Source organism: Callorhinus ursinus, unplaced genomic scaffold (genome assembly GCF_003265705.2).
Source record: "Callorhinus ursinus isolate GAN/ISIS: 27379988/994484 unplaced genomic scaffold, GSC_fseal_2.0 scaffold65, whole genome shotgun sequence".
Classification (NCBI taxonomy): domain Eukaryota; kingdom Metazoa; phylum Chordata; class Mammalia; order Carnivora; family Otariidae; genus Callorhinus; species Callorhinus ursinus.
This window is the reverse complement of record NW_027397127.1, coordinates 5125981-5144213: the sequence shown is the minus strand read 5'-3', so window position 1 is coordinate 5144213 and position 18233 is coordinate 5125981. Positions and strand designations below refer to the sequence as shown.

Sequence of the window (18233 nt, the reverse complement as noted above, 5' to 3'; positions counted from 1 at the left end):
ATCTGACAATTGTTTATAGCTAGTTCTGTCCAGTTCGACCCCTCGGGCAAGGTAGGATTTTTCTTTCAAGCAACTTCTCCGTATCTGCAGTGGTCATGTGGAACATAGCATCTTTTATTTGGATTCATCCCATGAGATATTAGTGCTAACTCTCACTTCTCTTCAGTTTTCAAAGCCACAGCTGAATTTTAAGCTCATTCACCAAGTTCCTGTTTCCTGTCTGAGGGAAACGTTGAGCTTTCAGTTCATCTGAGAAGCAGAAACGACTAACATATTCTTAGCATAGTGAATGATCCCCATCTCAACGGTAGCAACTCTGCTCATTTCTCCAGATTTTCTTTGATGACTCCTCACTTGGGTACCTCCAGGGGAGTGGTCCTTCGAAACCCTATCACTGCTTTTTTATTTTTTTTAAGATTTTATTTATTTATTTGAGAGAGAGAGAGTGAGAGATAGAGAGCATGAGAGGGAAGAGGATCAGAGGGAGAAGCAGACTCCCCGCTGAGCAGGGAGCCCGATGTGGGACTCGATTCTGGGACTCCAGGATCATGACCTGAGCCGAAGGCAGTCGCTTAACCAACTGAGCCACCCAGTCACTGCTTTTTTAATCGTATTTAAATCCTTTAACCACATATTCAAGACAATACACAGAATACCTAAGAGAAACCAGGTATTTCACCTGGCCTTCCACTGCATTCACCTCACAACCGCTAGAATCTACCACTAATGTTTTCAACACCTCCGTAACAGTCGACTCTCACATGCCCCTCTCATTAATCAAGTGGGAAATACAGAACCTCTATCCTGACTCCTCTGTAAAATCTGCTCCTTTGACAGCACCTATGAGAGAAAAACCCTCGTATTGCAAAATCAGGTCCCAAAAAACCGAGATGCACAGCTTTGGAGAACAGGGACACTGTTTCAATCGCCATAGCAAAAACACAAGCAGCTACCTACCATGTGTCTTCACATTCACACCACTGTCTGCAAGGCAGACTCTTTTGGTACTCTATTGAATTCATTAAAAATAGTTAAAGTATCAAAAAGTATTCAGTGTAACGTAAAGGTAAAATTTTCACCTCTTAAGTTCACAGCATAAACCCGGAAGAGGTTATAATGAACCTTTAGTGGATGTACCTAATAAATTCTTCTAGACAGACTTGTGGCTGCTTCAGTCGGAAGAGCCTGCGACTCTTGATCTTGGGGTTGTGGGTTCAAGCCCCACGGTGGGTGTAGAGATTATTTAAATAAACTTTTTAAAAAAAATGCCTCTAGATGACATGAGAGCAGAATGCATATGTACTTGCCCAAATCAAACTTGATCCTCTAACACAGTTCTAATATTCAGTTTTATATACTAAAGACGGAGATATCAGAGATGCAGATGCATGTTGCTACAGAAAACATAGATTTTCTTCACTTTTATAACTTGTAAAAGAATACAAATATGCCCATACCTTTACCAAAAATTAGAACTGTTGTTTTTTCTCTGAATCAAAGTAACTGTTCAAGTTCAGTTTTAAAGTCCTTGTCAAAATCAAACTCCTTGGAGTGCCTGGGTAGCCCAGTTGGTTAAGCATCTGACTCTTGATTTCGGCTCGGGTCATGATCTCAGGGTTGGGGGATGGAGCCCCGAGTTGGGCTCCATGCTAGGTGTGGAGCCTGCTTAAGAGTCTCTCTTTCCATCTCCCTCTGTGCCTCACCCCTCTTTCCCCCTCTAAAAAAAAAAAAAAAACTCAATCCAAAACAGATTGCTAATGACATTGTGATATATTGCACTTACACATCATTACTAGTAACTACAATTTAAAGAACATGCTCATAGTTAAATTCAAAACAGAACTGAACTGATTCAACATTGAGAATTTTTAAATTCCTTGGTTATTTACTTTTGGTGACCATGACTTTTTTTTTGGTAAGATTATAGTTTGTCCTAGAAACCAGTTATTTTAACTAGAACACTGTATTTACATAGCAGTGTTTTTCCTTTCCCACCAAGAGGTCTTTTCCACTTATTCGTAGTTACCAATCCTGACAGATGCGCACAATATAATGCCAAGTTGAAGGAAGCCAAGTTACAAATCGGTATACAGAGTAAGAACCCGTTTTTGTAGAAAGATAAGTTTGCACAAGTGCATATGTGTGCGTATGTGTGCATGCAAGTGCCCCTATGTGTGTGTACACAGATATGTGTGCACAAACATATATACCCAAAAGGTGGCAATAGATCTCCCTGGGTATGGAATTACAGTGCCTTTATACTTCTTTATACTTAAATTTTTAGTGTAGAAAATCTAAAAGATATAACTAGTACTTTAACTAAGGGAGAAATTACCAAAAAAGTACCGAGTGCTCACTAAACACAAAGCACTGCATTTCTAGCATAGTGTCATCATATAATGCACAATATCGAGAAAAGGAGTGTAAGTATCCTCCAGGGTATAAATATGTCAGACTATTCATCGTATAATCACTGTCAAAATAGTGATCACAAATTTAGAAACTCACCCTAGAACTGTACAGGGTAAAAAATTAAAGTATGCCTTCCTTTAACAACACTCCCTTTTCCCCCAGAGACGGTATGTATCAATCAGACCTTTTTGTATTATCCACACACATAGTAAAGGTCCGCTGTTGTTTTTAGGTAAGTGGAATCGTGGTATGGTGGACAGGGCTGACTCCCTCCTTCTGAACCTCCCTCCTTTAACAGCATACTTTGGAACTCCTTTGTCAGTTTATATAGGTCTGAGGGTTTCTTTTAATAGCCCTATGGTATTCCATAGAACAGCATATTATTATTTAAATAACTCCCCTATTGATGGACATTCAGGTTGCTCTGAAGGTTTCACTGTTATGACCAGTTTCACTACAGTGAAACCTTGTATGTATCCTTCATACACATGTGCAGATATTTCCCTTGTTTCCTAACAGTATTGCTGGGTCAAAACATACGTACATTTTAAAATGAAAGGATGTGGGTATTTTTTATCAAGAAGCTATACAATCTGCACTCTCAGTAACAGTGTATGATAGTACCCATTTCTTTGCTAAAAGTGGATATTATATTTAGTTTTACCAATGTATTTGGGGAAAAATGGTTTTCATTTCCCTAATTACTAGACGAAACTTAAGGATCTTTCTTCTTATTCATCATTTTTCTTTCTTTTTCTGGGAAACGCCAATTCATAACCCTCTGCTACTTTCTCTAATGTGTGCCTTTTTCTTATTGATTTGTAGGAGCTCTTTATATATCATGGATATTATACAGAAGAATTTTTTAGTAAAAGGTGAAAGATTTATGCGAACTGAAGAGAAACCAGAGTATATAGTAGAAGCCTTTTTATCTAATGTTATTTGGAACAGTTGATAAGTTCATTGAAAAGGTCAATTAAGGTAAACAATCATAAGAAATATGCACATGACAAACATTTCATCAGTAGTAAATGTACACACATTCCTCAAACTTTTGATAGAGGGCCAAGAAGACCTTTTTCTTTAACTCCGGGCCCACTGACTATGAAGCAATTTAAACTGAATTCTTAGAAAATGTATAACTTCAAATAACTTAAAAGGCACTTAGAAAGCACTATGAGTGAAGAAAACTTTAGATTTTTCCCTTATTTTATACTAATCTTTTGTCGTCTTACCCACATCTAACTGGACAGTAGTCACTTGTTTTCATCAACTCTCCAAAACACTCAATTCGTTTTGTTATAATGACTTGACTATATCCATCACCCAGCTTCAACAATTATTCACACGTGCTGAATTTTATTTATTTTTTTTTACATCTCTATGCACTCCTCACCTCCACCCCATCCCCCACAAAATTTGAAGCAAATCCCAGACATCGTATCATTTCATCTGTAAATTTTTATAGGTTAAGTAACAAAAGCATCTGTTCCAATGGTGGGTCCTCAAGCATACTGGCATACTGGAGATCAGCCTACTAATAGCAAGTGTTCAGTGCAGTGCATTTTACAAAGGAAACGAAGGGCATCATGTCATGTGGTGAGTCAATTAGGTAGAAGTCAATTAAAGCTTCTATTGCATATGTAAATGGTATTTTCCCCTAGTCCCGTCACTTGCATTTTAACTCTGTTCTGGTTGTCTTATACTTTCCAGAAGTTTTAAAAATATATACCTAATTTTTTTAATACATCCTTAATTTCTTTTTGTATATGATGGGAGGCAGGGATCCATTTCTTTCCCAATGTAGAGCCAACTGTCCTCACTCAATTTCCATTTTCAACATCATCCATAGGGCATTTAAGAAAACTAAAGTGTCAACTTCGAACTGACAAAAGAAAGCAATGCAAACAAAACAGTAAACCAACAGTCTGAGTTCGGCTTGATAGGCCTAGACTACTATGTATTTAAAGGTTTGGGAGCAGTGCTGGGAGCAGGGGCGACAGCACTGTTGTACCTGGCTCTGTCACTAGCACCCTGGCTTACAATTAGAATCTCCGAGGGCCATCACAAATGCATAGACCTCTTGCTGAATCTCACCAGTTGCCATATCTGAACATCTGCATCATGGTGAAATAGCCCACACTTAACAAGGAAAACAACAGAATCCACTTTCCCAACCCTCCATCCATTCCTTACTGCTGCTCCTAGACCACAGTGCCTTATAGACTTAGTAAAGAAAATGAATACACTCTTCTGAACCACAGCTTCCCAAGGAAATGTAACTAAAAGGTACAATAAAATAAAATAAAATAAAATAAAAGGTACTAAAAGTCAAAGTTAAGTTTGCTAAATTTCCTTCAGAACACAGGGACTTAATAATTTATAAGGCTGCTCTATCTCTGGGTAAACTTTGTTTGGAAAGGTCCAGAGAGTAAATAGGCTTTGGGGGCCATACATTCTCTGTTTTGACTCCGATACTGTGTTTTGAATGCAGCCAGACAAGGTATAAATGAATGGATGTGGTTGCGTTCCAAGAGAAGTTTATTGGTAGTGGGCAGGATTTGGACACCAGCAGTATTTTGCCAGCCCTTGCCTTTCACCAGTGATTGATCTTTATCAAATAGGAACCCTCTACCCTAGCTGTACACTTATTTGAGCAAATATGGTGACACTGAAGGGACAACTAATAATTTCAGTATCATCTTACAGAAATGAATACTCTCAAAATTATTCACTAACCTTTTCCTATAAGTTCTCATAAAAGGAGCACATCCATTGTTCAAAATATAATTTTTAAAGAAAATGAAGATGAACACTAAGTAACTACTCTAAAAGGAAAATACAGAGTCTAGACATACTTTTATTCCTTATTCTGGTAATCAACACTGAGTATAAAAAGCCTACTAAATACATGGTCAAGAGTCATGACCTCACTACTTGAAACACAGAAGGAAACATTAAATGAGAACAGAGATTTGTTCTTTGGATCACTTACCAAAAACCTTGACTAAAAAACAAAAAACCTATACAGTTTTGCCAAAATAGTTTTAATTTAGAAAATGAAACCAAAAATCTCCTTGGCACATCATATCCACTTAATTTTAAAATTAATTTTAACACTTCACAGCCTGGTAAGGCAGAAATTATATTTTCAAGGCACAAAAGATGGCAGCCATTTTAATATAGCAAGAGCACGTGTGAGTATGTATTCACACTCTAAGCCATCAAGGCCACTTGTTCACAGAACACATTTGAGCTCTAGGATCGCTGAAATGAAAAAATGTTCCACTGCTTACAGAAATATTGAATGTTATACAGAACAGCAAGGAATAAAATTAAATAACAAAGGCACAGAAGACCCCTTGACACCAAAGGCACCATCCGTAAAAGGAAAAATTGATAAACTGGACCTCATCAAAATTAAAGACTTTTGATCTTTGAAACTCCCTGTGAAGAGGATGAAAAGACAAGCTACAGACTGGGAGAATATATTTGCAAGCCACGTACCTAACAAAGGACTAGTATTTAGAATATATAAGGAACTCTCAGAACGCGACAGTACAAAAAAAAAAAAACTAACAAGAAAATGGACAAAATACATGAACATACATCTCACCAAAGAGGATACAGAGATGGCAAATCAGCACATGAAAAGATGTTCAACATCATTAGCCACTGAGGAAATGCAAATTAAAACTGTGACAAGATAACGCTAGACACCAATCCGAATGGCTAAAACAGAAGACAGTAAGAATGGCAAATGCTGCAAAGATGAAGAGCCTTCATACACTGCTGGCGGGAGCACAAAACAGTACAGCCACTCTGGAAAACTGTTAGGCAGTTGCTTTTAAGAGGAAACACGCAACTACCTTACCACCAGCAACGGCACTCTTGGGCCTCTACCCCAGAAAAATGGAAATTTGTGTTCACACAAAAACCAGTACACACTCGTTCATAGGAGCTTTATTTATAATTCGTTCAGAACAAAAACCAGGAAACAACCAGATGTCCTTCAATCGGTGAATGGTGACACAAACTGGGGCATATCCACACCATGGAATACAACACAGCAAAGGGGCATGTATACACACCGAATATGACTCAGCAATGAAAAGGAACTAACTGGATACAAGATAGACTCCCTACAAGAATCTCCAAGGAACCACCCTAAATGGAGGGAAAGAAAAAAAAAAAGCCCATCTCCAGAAGTTACATACTGTATGATTCCATTTATATAGCATTCTTGAAATGATGAAATTATAGGCATGGAAAATAGATTAGTGGCTGCCGGGGATCAGCGAGGGAGGGAGATAGCTGTGGCTATAAAAGGGCAACACCAGGGATCCTCATGGTGATGCAACTGTATCTTTACCCTGGAGGTGGTTACATGCATTTACCCATATGATAACACTGCACAGAACTAAATACACACAGGCAAATGAGTGCACGGATAACTGGTGATCTCTGAATCAGGTGGATGAATTGTATCTATTTCAATTTCTTTGTTGTGGTATTATACTACAGCTGTGCAGATGTTACCACCGGGGAAAATGAGAGGAAGGGTATTGTTTCTTAGAACTGTATGAGAATCTACAGCTACCTCAATATGAATGGTTAAAAGACAAAGAATGAAAAAGAGTATAGAACACCAGCCAGTGATAGGAGTGGAAAAATCAAGCTTTTATTTTTGCTACGTCTCAGGAATTGAAAGTCAAGGAAGGGAGAGAAAAGGAATGCCAGGAAGAGAAGCTACAGGCTACAATTAATACAATCATCTCCTCCTCCCCTATGGAGCTGTGAGGTCCCCAGGATTTTGTTTATGTCCCTGATTTGAATGCTGTCGTTGCTGTTAATAAAAATAAACTGTATATACATCTATCTCTTCACAACCCTCCCATAACCATCCCAGACTATAAAGTCATAAAGATGGTCTTCTTCACCATCATGTCCTGGTGGCCTGGCACAAAATAAGTGACAGCTGAAGGAACGAGATAAGCTCAATGAGTGATAAATGAATGAATGAGATGCCAGCATAGTCTTCAAAGTTCCTAGTCAATTACAGTTACAAGGCAGTAGGCAGCATGTACACATTCACTTTCAAACTTCTAAAAGCCACGGACATTTTTTAAAGAGTGTGGTATGCACACATTTCACTTGCAAGCAGAAGTTAACAATACCTGACTTTTGTAAAATGCTTCTCAATTTAAAGACTTCCACATATAGTCTCCACTCATTTGATAAGGATGAATTAAGAATTGTGCACACATACACTGGAACAAATATATGCAGATCTTTGAAAAAAACATGCTAGACAACTGGTATAACTAAGAACTTACAGCACAGCGTTAATGCAACTTACGTCATATGATCACATATACAGATTCATTATATATGTATTTTTTTCAGTAGAAGAACAAAGAATTCAAATTAGGGGGCTTATGGCTCACTCTGCCAATCATCACAGCACTTTTACAGATGCAAAAATGAAGAGAGGCTAAGTGAGTTGTTCAGGGTTATACAATTAGCTAGAGCTGGATCCAGAGCCTCTCCAGAGCCCCAATTCATTTCTCCTCTTATTGAATTGGGCAAGACTCTCCTTTCTCCTCCACTTATCCCACCCCTACCCGAAACACAAACAAAAATGTTCATCTGAATCACTTATTTTTTTTAATAGGGTTTTCAGGGGGAAAGCTTTTAATTGTTGCATTACACCTTCCCACGGATTTTTTAAGTGTCAAATTACTTCCCATATCAGAACAAAATGGTACTTTATCCTATGGTGCAAGTATACTAACGGTCTACTGTCATCCTCCACCTAAATGGTGGCGAGGGTGTTAATTCTAACAGGAGTCTTACATGTCTTACACTATAGTGGCTTCAGTTGAAAAAGAGAGCTACTTTACAATTCAAGGAAGAGGCCTTATGCCATAAAAAGCCTGACTGATATGCTCGTTGACGGTACTGTAATTGAATCGCCACTTGCGCACAGCCTTATGTATCAAGAACAGTTACAACTATTACAGGCAAAATCCAAGAAAAACTAAAGTGACAAAGCAACTACCGGGAAATGGGGTTTTATTTAGGTTAAATCTCCATCACGCAATATGGAACTAAGCATGAATTTAGAAGTCCTAGAATCAAAACACTAGAGGAACCTTATTTGTGCTCTAGTCCAACATCCTCATTTTTGTACATGAACTGAGGCGTCAATTTAGCCATTAACCAATAAAGCAGACTGCTTATTACTCTGTCAAAGGGATTCATTTTTCAAATGCCATTTTGCCCTTATTCTGCATCTCACCGTCATTTCTTGGAGCAATGACTGATTATTTTGAAGGTGAGACAAGAGCAAAATTCATTTCAAGAGGGTGGAAAAATGCCTTTCAAGGAGGAGATGCTGGAGTGCAGAGGAGAAATGACGTCCTATTTAAAATATGTAACCCCTTGATGGGGGTTCAGCAATGAATCATATTCTCCTCGATTTTTCTATGTGCTATAGACATTGGCCGCAATTATTTCTGTAGGGTACTCAACTGAGAGGAAGAGGAAGTGAATAAAGCTAATGCTAAATATACAGCATTCGTGAGGACAGGGATGTAGATAGAAAGAACAGGAAAAAAATACAAGCATGCTTCTGCTAGAATTCAGTCGTTTTCTAACATACCTAAAAATACGGAAGCTAAAAGGATAGCGGAAGCCAGGGCATCCCTCAAATCCAAAGGGCGGTTGCTGCCAGGGCCAGAGAGATCTCCTAGCCCTCGGAGCCAGACCGACCCGGAGGGGACAAGATGGTGTTGAGGTCTAGGGGCGCCCTAAAGGTCGTTTGGAGGTCTGGCGAGCACTTGAGGCGCTTCTTCGGAAAGGGTCGCGGCAAAGCACAGGAGCCCTGTCGGGAGGATGCTTCTGGCCCTCGCGGGGTGGGGGGCGGTGGGCCGCAGGAAGAGAGGCAAGCCGGGCTTCAACGGAGAAGATGCAGAGACCCCGGGAAACCTTCCCGGCCCCCCGGGGAGGGGATGCAGGTGGGCAGGTAGTTGGGCAGGTAGCTGGGCCGGGCTCCAGGAGAAAGGGAGCCCATTCCGGGAACTGGGACGTCCCCTCCACCTCCGCGGGGCTCAGGTGTGGGACGGCGGGGCCGCCGGAACTCGGGCGCCGACTCCGGCAGGGGTCAGCAGCTGGGGCTACTCACCGGAGACGCGGCCCACGGTGTCTTCGCAGCCGGCCCGCGCCTGGCAGTCGGGAAGCCTGCGGAAGAGCCGCGTGCCCGCTAGCGCTGGGGCGAGGAGGGGCGCGCCGCGGAGGCCGGAGAAAAAGCCGCAGCGACGCGCGCGCACCCGGAGGGCCGGCGGAGGCGGGACGAGGCGCGGCGCGGCGCGGCGCGGCGCGAGCCCGGAATAGACGCACCCGGAGGGGCGGGCGGAGCGGGGGCGCGCGGTGGTGTGGCTGAGCCGGCCGAATCGCGGGCGGCCGACGTCTCGGCCCACCCACGCTCACGCCTCCGCTCGCCCCAGACGTCAGCCGCGGAGGCGGGGCCCAGCGGGCTTCGCCAGGCGAAGGAGGGGCACGGCGGGCGAACCGCGTCGCCTAACGGCTCGTCGCAGCCTCGCCGCAACCTCTCGCTCCGGCTTCTGTGCCGCCGGGCGGGCCGGCCGGTCACCTTATCGAGTGTGTTTTCGGAAGGGCCTAGCGCCTATCTGATTTCAGAGAGGTTTGGAGCGCTCCCACGCCCGCACCTGTGCTCGCTTCCTAGGACTCAGCTCCGAGAGGAAAGTTCCCCTCGGGTCATCTTCCAGCTGCCCTTTAGAGATATTCATCTTTGGACTTCTACTCTTTTTTTCAGACGGAGATTCTAGTCTTCGATTAAAGGCATCCTGCTCCTCCAAGCCTGAGCTACTGCCCCCGGTTCCTCTTACCTCGCCTCTCACTGCGTTAAGACCCCCGCTCCCTCCCGTTCGTGAAATATCACAAGGATGCCTGGGGGGGGGCGGGGTTCACTTGATGCCTTTCCTTTCCACCCCGGGGTCATGGCCAAAGAGCCCACAACTAATAAGGAGAAGTCCCTGCAGCATTGTGACAGTTCACTGGCCACGATCGTAGCTTAGGAGCCAGCCCTACAAAGACCATTCCCAAGAGATTCAAGAAATTGCTGTTAAAAGTAAGATTCTGGTGAACTGTCCCGACTGCAAAAGGGACAGACCATAATTGTAAATGAGCCACGACAAGCTGCCAAGAATGTATCACCAGAAGAAGTAAAGCACCAATATTCTTCCAAGTTCCCTGATGCATAATGGAGGACTAGCTTCCTCTTCCAGCTAGTAGTGGACATTTCATTTCTCTTGCTGTTTTCCATCTTCCCATAGAATTACACATGTGTGTGTCACCCCTTCAGATTACAGACTAGAGTCGTTCTTAAGCTTCAGTATGCATCCAAATAATCTCGGGTGCTTGTTAGAATATGACTACATCAAAAACTAATGATGTAGGGCGCCTGGGTGGCTCAGTTGGTTAAGCGACTGCCTTCGGCTCAGGTCATGGTCCTGGAGTCCCGGGATCGAGTCCCGCATCGGGCTCCCTGCTCAGCGGGGAGTCTGCTTCTCCCTCTGACCCTCCTCCCTCTTGTGCTCTCTATCTCTCATTCTCTCCCTCTCAAATAAATAAAATCTAAAATAAATAAATAAAATCTTAAAAAAAACCTTTAAAAAAATAATGATGTAATGAATGGTGACTAACATAACATAATAAAATAAAATTTAAAAAAATATGGGTGCCTGGAGCTACAACCTCCAGATACTGTGGTTAGGATCTGAGTGGGTCTTAGAAATTTGATTTTTTAATAAGTATCCCAGGTGACACTATGCGTGGTCGGAGGCCCACAGTTGGAGAGCATAGAGCTACAGCTCTTGTGTGTTACTTACTCTGAAGTGGGATTACTCAGCCAATTTCCAAAAGGCCCACCCACCTACCTATAATATGCCTACAAATATTACTATGGCAGTCAAGAACTTCCTTTTTCGAGATTGACCTAGAAAGTTCAGGACTTCAAACAACGAGTTTGTCGTGTTTATTTTATGAGATCTTGTTGTAATACCAGAAATAAGTAATCATTTGTCAGCTATATAATTCACTGGGTACCTGCAGTGTACAGAGCACTGTCATCCATAACAGCGTTAACACAAATGAAATAGAAGGAATGATCATCCCTGCCCTCAACAAATTTAGTGTCTAGTCATGGAATTAAAACACAGACACAGGACAGACCCAGTGTAGCACATAAGTCAATCCATTGGACCGGGAAGAAAAAGAACTTACAATTAAAGAGTACTTTTGTTGGGGCGCCTGGGTGGCTCAGTCGGTTAAGCCTCTGACTCTTGATTTCCAATCAGGTCATGATCTCAGGGTCCTGATATCAAGCCCCACGACGACCCTGCATTGGGCGTGGAATCTGCTTGAGGATTCTCTCTCGGCCCCTCTCTAAAAAAATAAATAAAGAGTACTTTTGTCCATTTTCTTCACTGTCATTTAGCCCAGACCTCTTCAACTAGGTAATCTCCTCTGAACACTGAGCCCTTAACTTACTGAAGTTGCTTCAACTTTAAAAGGTACCAAGGAAAGAGCCTGAAGCTATCAGTTTTTGTTGGTATGTATGACTTTGTATACATACATGCCTCTGCATGTACCTATGTGTATAATGTAGATATAGATCTATTTATCAGATCCAGAAACTCTTTCAGTTTTTCAGGATCTTTATCACTTAAGTTATTTATTAACGCAGACAGTTCTGGCTACCTTTTTTATTATTATTATTATGTTATGTTAATCACCATACATTACATCATTAGTTTTTGATGTAGCGTTCCATGATTCATTATTTGCGTATGACACCCAGTGCTCCACGCAGAACGTGCCCTCTTTAATACCCATCACCAGGCTAACCCATCCCCCCACCCCCCTCCCCTCTAGAACCCTCAGTTTGTTTTTCAGAGTCCATCGTCTCTCATGGTTTATCTCCCCCTCCGATTCCCCCCCTTCATTCTTCCCCTTCTGCTATATTCTTCTCCTTCTTCTTCTTCTTCTTCTTCTTCTTCTTCTTCTTCTTCTTCTTCTTCTTAACACATAATGTATTATTTGTTTCAGAGATACATTACCTTTTATCATAGACCATATCTCCCCTTTGCTCTACAGTGAACCACACCCAGGACGAAGACAGAAGAAATGCTACATCTCCAAAAAGGAAACCAAGTGGCTCCATACAATTTCTAGCTTTCCTTTCTCACTTTTTCAAGGTCAAAACAAACCTTGTTTAACTTCTTGTCATCAGAAACCCTCCAGCACTCCTCCTACCCAGGAACAAAACGGTCCCCTAGCCAGCTGCCTGGCATTTTAGAGAGAACATTTGCACAATTGTTTACCAGTTAGGAAAATAGGGGATTACTATCACTATTTTACAGGTGGAGAAATAGATCCAGGTTTAAGGACTTGTCCAGTCCCCCCAGCTAACTAGTAACAGAGCCTGGATTTCCTACCACGGTTCTCGTGACTGCTGGATGACGGCATTGGCCACGACATCAGGCTTCCTCCGAATGAAGTCTTACCCAGGACTGCCAACCCAATTAGAAACCGAAGAGATAAACATGGAAATGGAAAACAGGAAAACAGACGGTGCGGTCGACAGATTCAAACTACAACATAAAAAGCAAGAAAAGCCTGAAAAATGAAGCTGTTTGAAACCGAGTGGAATTAAACGCGACAACTCCGTTAGCTGGTACTGATACTCAGGCCTTGCTCACTTTACTCTCCTGCCCTAAAAAGCTGAAACTGATAGCCAGGCTGCTCCTGGGCATTAGTAATTCATGGGAGGGCAGAAAACAACTGTTCTTCATTGACCGTGTAACAAGCTTTTGCGTGTTAAACATATTTCACAGGTTTATAAAATAATAACTTCCTCCTGTGGTCCAACTACAAGCAGCGGGACTTTACAATAATGTTTGCATAGACAAGTTACGTTATGCTTTGCCATTAGCAAGGCCTTCTTTATTTCAGGCCCAATCACCAGGCCAAAGACTGTCTTCAATGGCGTGTGTGAAACAACCAGTGAAATCAGAAACCTAGACAGGAGGTGATCTTACTGTGAACATAAATAATAACCCAAGCTCCTCTATTTAAAACTGGTCAGAGGTGTAGTAGTTAGATCTAGATGTTGTTGTTTGAGAAATGATCCTTTTATCTTTCCAAAGAACTATTTTTCATTCCTGCACATTGGACAGGTTTTTATATTCATGGAAAGACCAAAGCAAAGGGAAAGACACCCCATGCGTCTGAATGGAAAGGGATAGGATTATAAAGACTCAATTCTTCCCAAATTAATCGATAAAATCCCGTGCAGTCCAAAGCAAAATCCCAGCAGGGTTTTAATGGAACTTGACTTCAGTGTCTCTTACTAATTCCTTCTTCGTCCTTTTAAAAGTGAACTCCTATCCCCTCTAAATAAAATCCTCCAGTGTCCTTGCAAATTGTTTTAGTAACCTCCCCAAAAGGGACAGAAAGAACAAAATATTCAGATTATCCCTAGGGCAGGAGGCAAATGAAATGGGCGGTGGGTGTCATGGGAACGGCATGGAAATTACCTTCAGTATATTTTTGTCCACTTTCTGTAGTCATTCTAGCCCAATAATGTTAGGGGAAAAGAAATGTCATCGGGGGCACCTGGGTGGCTCAGTCGTTAAGCGTCTGCCTTGGGCAAGGGTCATGGTCCCAGGGTCCTGGGATCGAGCCCCGCATCGGGCTCCCTGCTCAGCGGGGAGCCCGCTTCTTCCTCTCCCACTCCCTCTGCTTGTGTTCCCTCTCTCGCTGTGTCTCTCTCTGTGTCTATAAATAAATAAAATCTTAAAAAAAAAGAAATGTCATCAGTATCATAACTCATATTCAATCTCTCTTCCTTTTCCTTTCCCTTTCATATACAAGAACATTCGATTTCATCTTCCATTCTTAAAAGACAAGGCAAATAACGACCATTTTCAAATGTCCCTTACTCGGAATCATTGACTACTAGAGCTGGGAGGCCACTCAGAGGCAGACTAGCAGCATGGAGACCATGTGGGCTTTGGACGTGGACCACCCTGGACCCAGTTACATAATGTCTTCAGAGCCTCAGCCTCCTCGTCTCTAAATTGGGGCTAATAATGGTCCCCCCATCAGGGCTCTTCTGAGGGAGGATTAAATGAAACCATGTTCATAAAAAGCCTGGTTTATGACAAGTGTGGAGAAAACAATGGCTATTAATTACCAAGTTTGACCTCTTCATTCTATGGATGAGAAAAAAAGGAAGCTGGTACCAAAATCACATCCTTCCATTTACACCACACCAGCCTTTCTCCAGATTCTCCTGTTTATTGAATGACTTTCTTTAAAGCCGAGGGCTAAATTCCTTAAGTGGTCTACAACCACCACCTTCACTTTCATTTACTAAATCACTCTGTAACCCGCACGCTAACCTCCATTCCCTTCAATCCTCTAAATATGCCCTTTGCTAATGCCTTCTGTGAAATGGACAAACCCCTTCATTATACCTACATATTCATTCTGCTTAAGCCTTGAACATTTATTCAAAGCAATCCTTCTCCAAACTAAAATGCTATAATAAAACTGTCTCCTTCACTTGGATCATATGTGGCACCCAGTCCAGGCTAAGTTATTGTTATTCAAATGGAAAATCTTTAGCAACATGTTTAAATAACAATGGCCACCAGGTATTAAATACTTACTCTGTGCCAGACACTGCCCCAAAGATTTTACATGCATTATTTCATTTTACCTGCACAGTAAGCTTACAAGGTAGATACTATTATTATTTCAGAGGAAAATGTGCATATGGCTGAATAAGTAACATTTCACATACCCATTTCATTATCACATAAACCCATTTAAAAGAGAAGGAAATTCTCATTTTGGAACATCCTACTTCTGTATTAGACACAGGGGGAAGCCCTCCTACAAAAGGACATTGAAAGCAAATATCCAGAATGTAAACTCATAGATTTTGAGTCACTTTTAGCTAGATTATGTATCTAATCCACACCATCTAAACAGGAAGCTTTCAGATTCAGGGTCTAACCTCAACTTTCGACGAGCTCATTTCAATAGTATTTATGAAAGAGTTCAACAAATCTGATTTTGTTGCCACTGGGCAATCCAAATCAGCTCATGAATCGGTTCTCTCTTAATTGAACCATGATGCAAATGAGTCCTTATGTAAAATTGTCCAAACTCTTTGTAGCTATGCATCACTGTTCTCGGATGAATACGTTCCTGGAAGACTACTTTTAAGCAAATTTTCATACTGTAAGCCCCACTTTTCTACTGCTTGTCTCTATTATTCTTTTTCTTATAAAAGAAATTCATGTTCACTTCTTTCGTTCAAATAGAAGCATATAAAGTAAAAGGGGTCTCTTGTCCTGCTCTATAGAGATGATGACAGCTGTGAACAAGCTGATACACATCTTCCCAAATGTTTGCCATGCACATACACGGTAACACATACTTATTTTTCAAAATGAGAACGTATTATACATATTGCTCTACAAATTACTCTTATCCATTTAATAATGTATCACAAACATCACTCCATGGTATTATGTTTGTATGTAGATATCTAAGTAAGCCTTTTTTTTTTTTAACTGCTACCCAGTATTCCATAGTATGGATGTACCATGATGTATTCGTCATATCCCTATTAATGAACATTCAGAATTTTCCCCTAATTCTTCACAATACTCCAATTAATATCCCTGTGCAAGTATCTTTGCATATCTGTTCAAGCATCTCTATATAGGTTAGCCCTGTAAGTGGAAATGATGTTGGGTCAAAGGCTAGGTGCATTTGAAATTTTAAAGGAAGCTGTCAAGTTGTCTTTTAAAAGGACCAAACCAACTTACACTCCTACTTAGAGTATGCAAGAGTGCCATTTTCCTCATCTCCTTGAAAACATCGAATATTATCAATCTTTAAAAATCTTGCCGATTGGGACTCCTGGGTGGCTCAGTCGGTTAAGCGTCTGCCTCCGGCTCAGGTCATGATCCCGGGGTCCTGGAATCGAGTCCCGCATCGGGCTCCCTGATTGGCGGGGAGCCTGCTTCTCCCTATGCCTGGTGCTCTCCCTGCTGGTGCTCTTTCTCTCTCTCTGACAAATAAATAAATAAATAAATAAATAAATAAATAAATAAATAAAATCTTTAAAAAAAATCTTGCCAATCCAATAGGGAAACAATGCTATCTCATTATTGTTTAATTTCCTTTCATTAAAATGTTTGAAATTTTTATGTATTTTTCTAAGAGTAATAACCATTATAGAAAACAGAAAGCACCAAAAATATATAAAGAATGCTCTCTACTTTTTTTTTAATTTTAAGTAGGCTCCATACCCCATATGAGGCTTGAACTCACGACCCAGAGATTAAGAGTCATGTGCTCCACCAACTGATCCAGCCAGGCACCCCTAAAGAGTGCTCTTTAAATCCACCATTCTGCTGCATTGAGTGAGCCACTATGAATATTCTGGTGTATTTTTTAACTAGTTTCTTCTTATGTATATTTTTCTCCAAAATTGGAACCATTTCATATGTCTAGTTGACCCTTGAACAGCATGGGGGGTAGGATTGCTGATCCCCCATGCAGTTGAAAATCCACATATAACTTTTGACTCCCCAGAAACTTAACTACTAATAGGCTGCTGCTGGACCAGAAGCCTGACAGATAACACAGTCGATTAGCACATATTTTTTATGTTACATATATTATATACTGTATTCTTACAATAAAGTAAGCCAGGGAAAAGAAAGTGCTATTAAGAAAATCATAAGGAAAAGAAAATACATTTATAGTACTCTACTGTATTTATCGAAAAAATTCCACATATAAGTGGATCCATAGAGTTCAAGCCCATGTCGTTCAAGGGTCAACAGTATAGTATTGTGTGCTTTTCTTCACTTGACACTTAAAGTGAGCTCTCCCCCATGTTATTAAAAATTATTTAAAAACCAGGTTTAGGGCTGCATAATATTCCAGCATATGGCTGTTACATAATTTATTTAACCAGTCCCCTATTGTGTGGGGGGCATTTAGGTTTCTAAATTTTTCTAGTACTATAAGTGATGCCATTATGAACATCCTTGGATATCATGTCTCTCTAATTAGTGTCTTAAAATAACTCTTAGATGTCGACTTGCTGAATCAAATGATACCTTTCAAGGTAACTGACTCATATCACCAAAACATCTTTCCTCTGATTTTCAACAGAAAATGAAAATAGTAATTTGTAATGATAGTCCCATTGATGAATAGACCCCAGTAAGAAAGCAAATGCATACACTGATCTGCTGTAAAATCATAAAGGTAATTTTAAATCAAATTAAATATAATGATTCTTGAAATAGGTCACCAACACAAAATAGCATTTGATTCAGGATGGAGAGGTTATTTCTTTTGTTTAGGATTTGAATTTGGGGAATTTTTTTTGGCAAAAGTACAGCATTTCAACATTCTTCCAGAGAAAAAAGTCGGGGAGAGATAGTTTCATTGAACAGATCCCACTAACTTTAAGAATCCCTTCAGCTTCAATTACACCTCCCTCCCCCACACCTCATACTCTATCCTGTTGCTAGCCTTTTGCAGAAGCAGCTGCCTTTTTGGGAAATAAACAAGCTGATCTCGGGCTGAAAGAGACACTAAATACAGAAGAAACCCAGGGAAAGCACAAAAGCAAAGTATGCCTGCAAATTAACAAGAGGTAATACAAATATCAAAAGCAGGGCTTCAGATAATGCAGGTCA

The 18233-nt window shown here is 41.0% G+C and overlaps 1 protein-coding gene and 1 long non-coding RNA gene across 4 annotated transcripts in view; both read right to left on the bottom strand.

The window, feature by feature from the left end:
• ACSL4 (acyl-CoA synthetase long chain family member 4) overlaps positions 1-9774 on the bottom strand; it is an 81513-nt gene extending 71739 nt beyond the window's left edge. For 2 of the 3 annotated variants that reach the window (XM_025853736.2, XM_025853737.2), the window contains exon 1: positions 9599-9772. The gene's annotated coding sequence lies outside the window, so the exon portion shown is untranslated. Of the gene's footprint in view, positions 1-9598 lie in introns of all 3 variants that reach the window. The other variant, XM_025853734.2, reaches the window with a different exon arrangement.
• Positions 9775-16254: 6480 nt separating this feature from the next.
• The window catches only part of LOC141371292 (uncharacterized), a 51149-nt gene continuing 49170 nt past the window's right edge, over positions 16255-18233 (bottom strand). Inside the window, exon 3 of the long non-coding RNA XR_012376118.1 lies at positions 16255-16585. This is a non-coding gene — a long non-coding RNA (uncharacterized lncRNA). The remainder of the gene's footprint in view (positions 16586-18233) is intronic.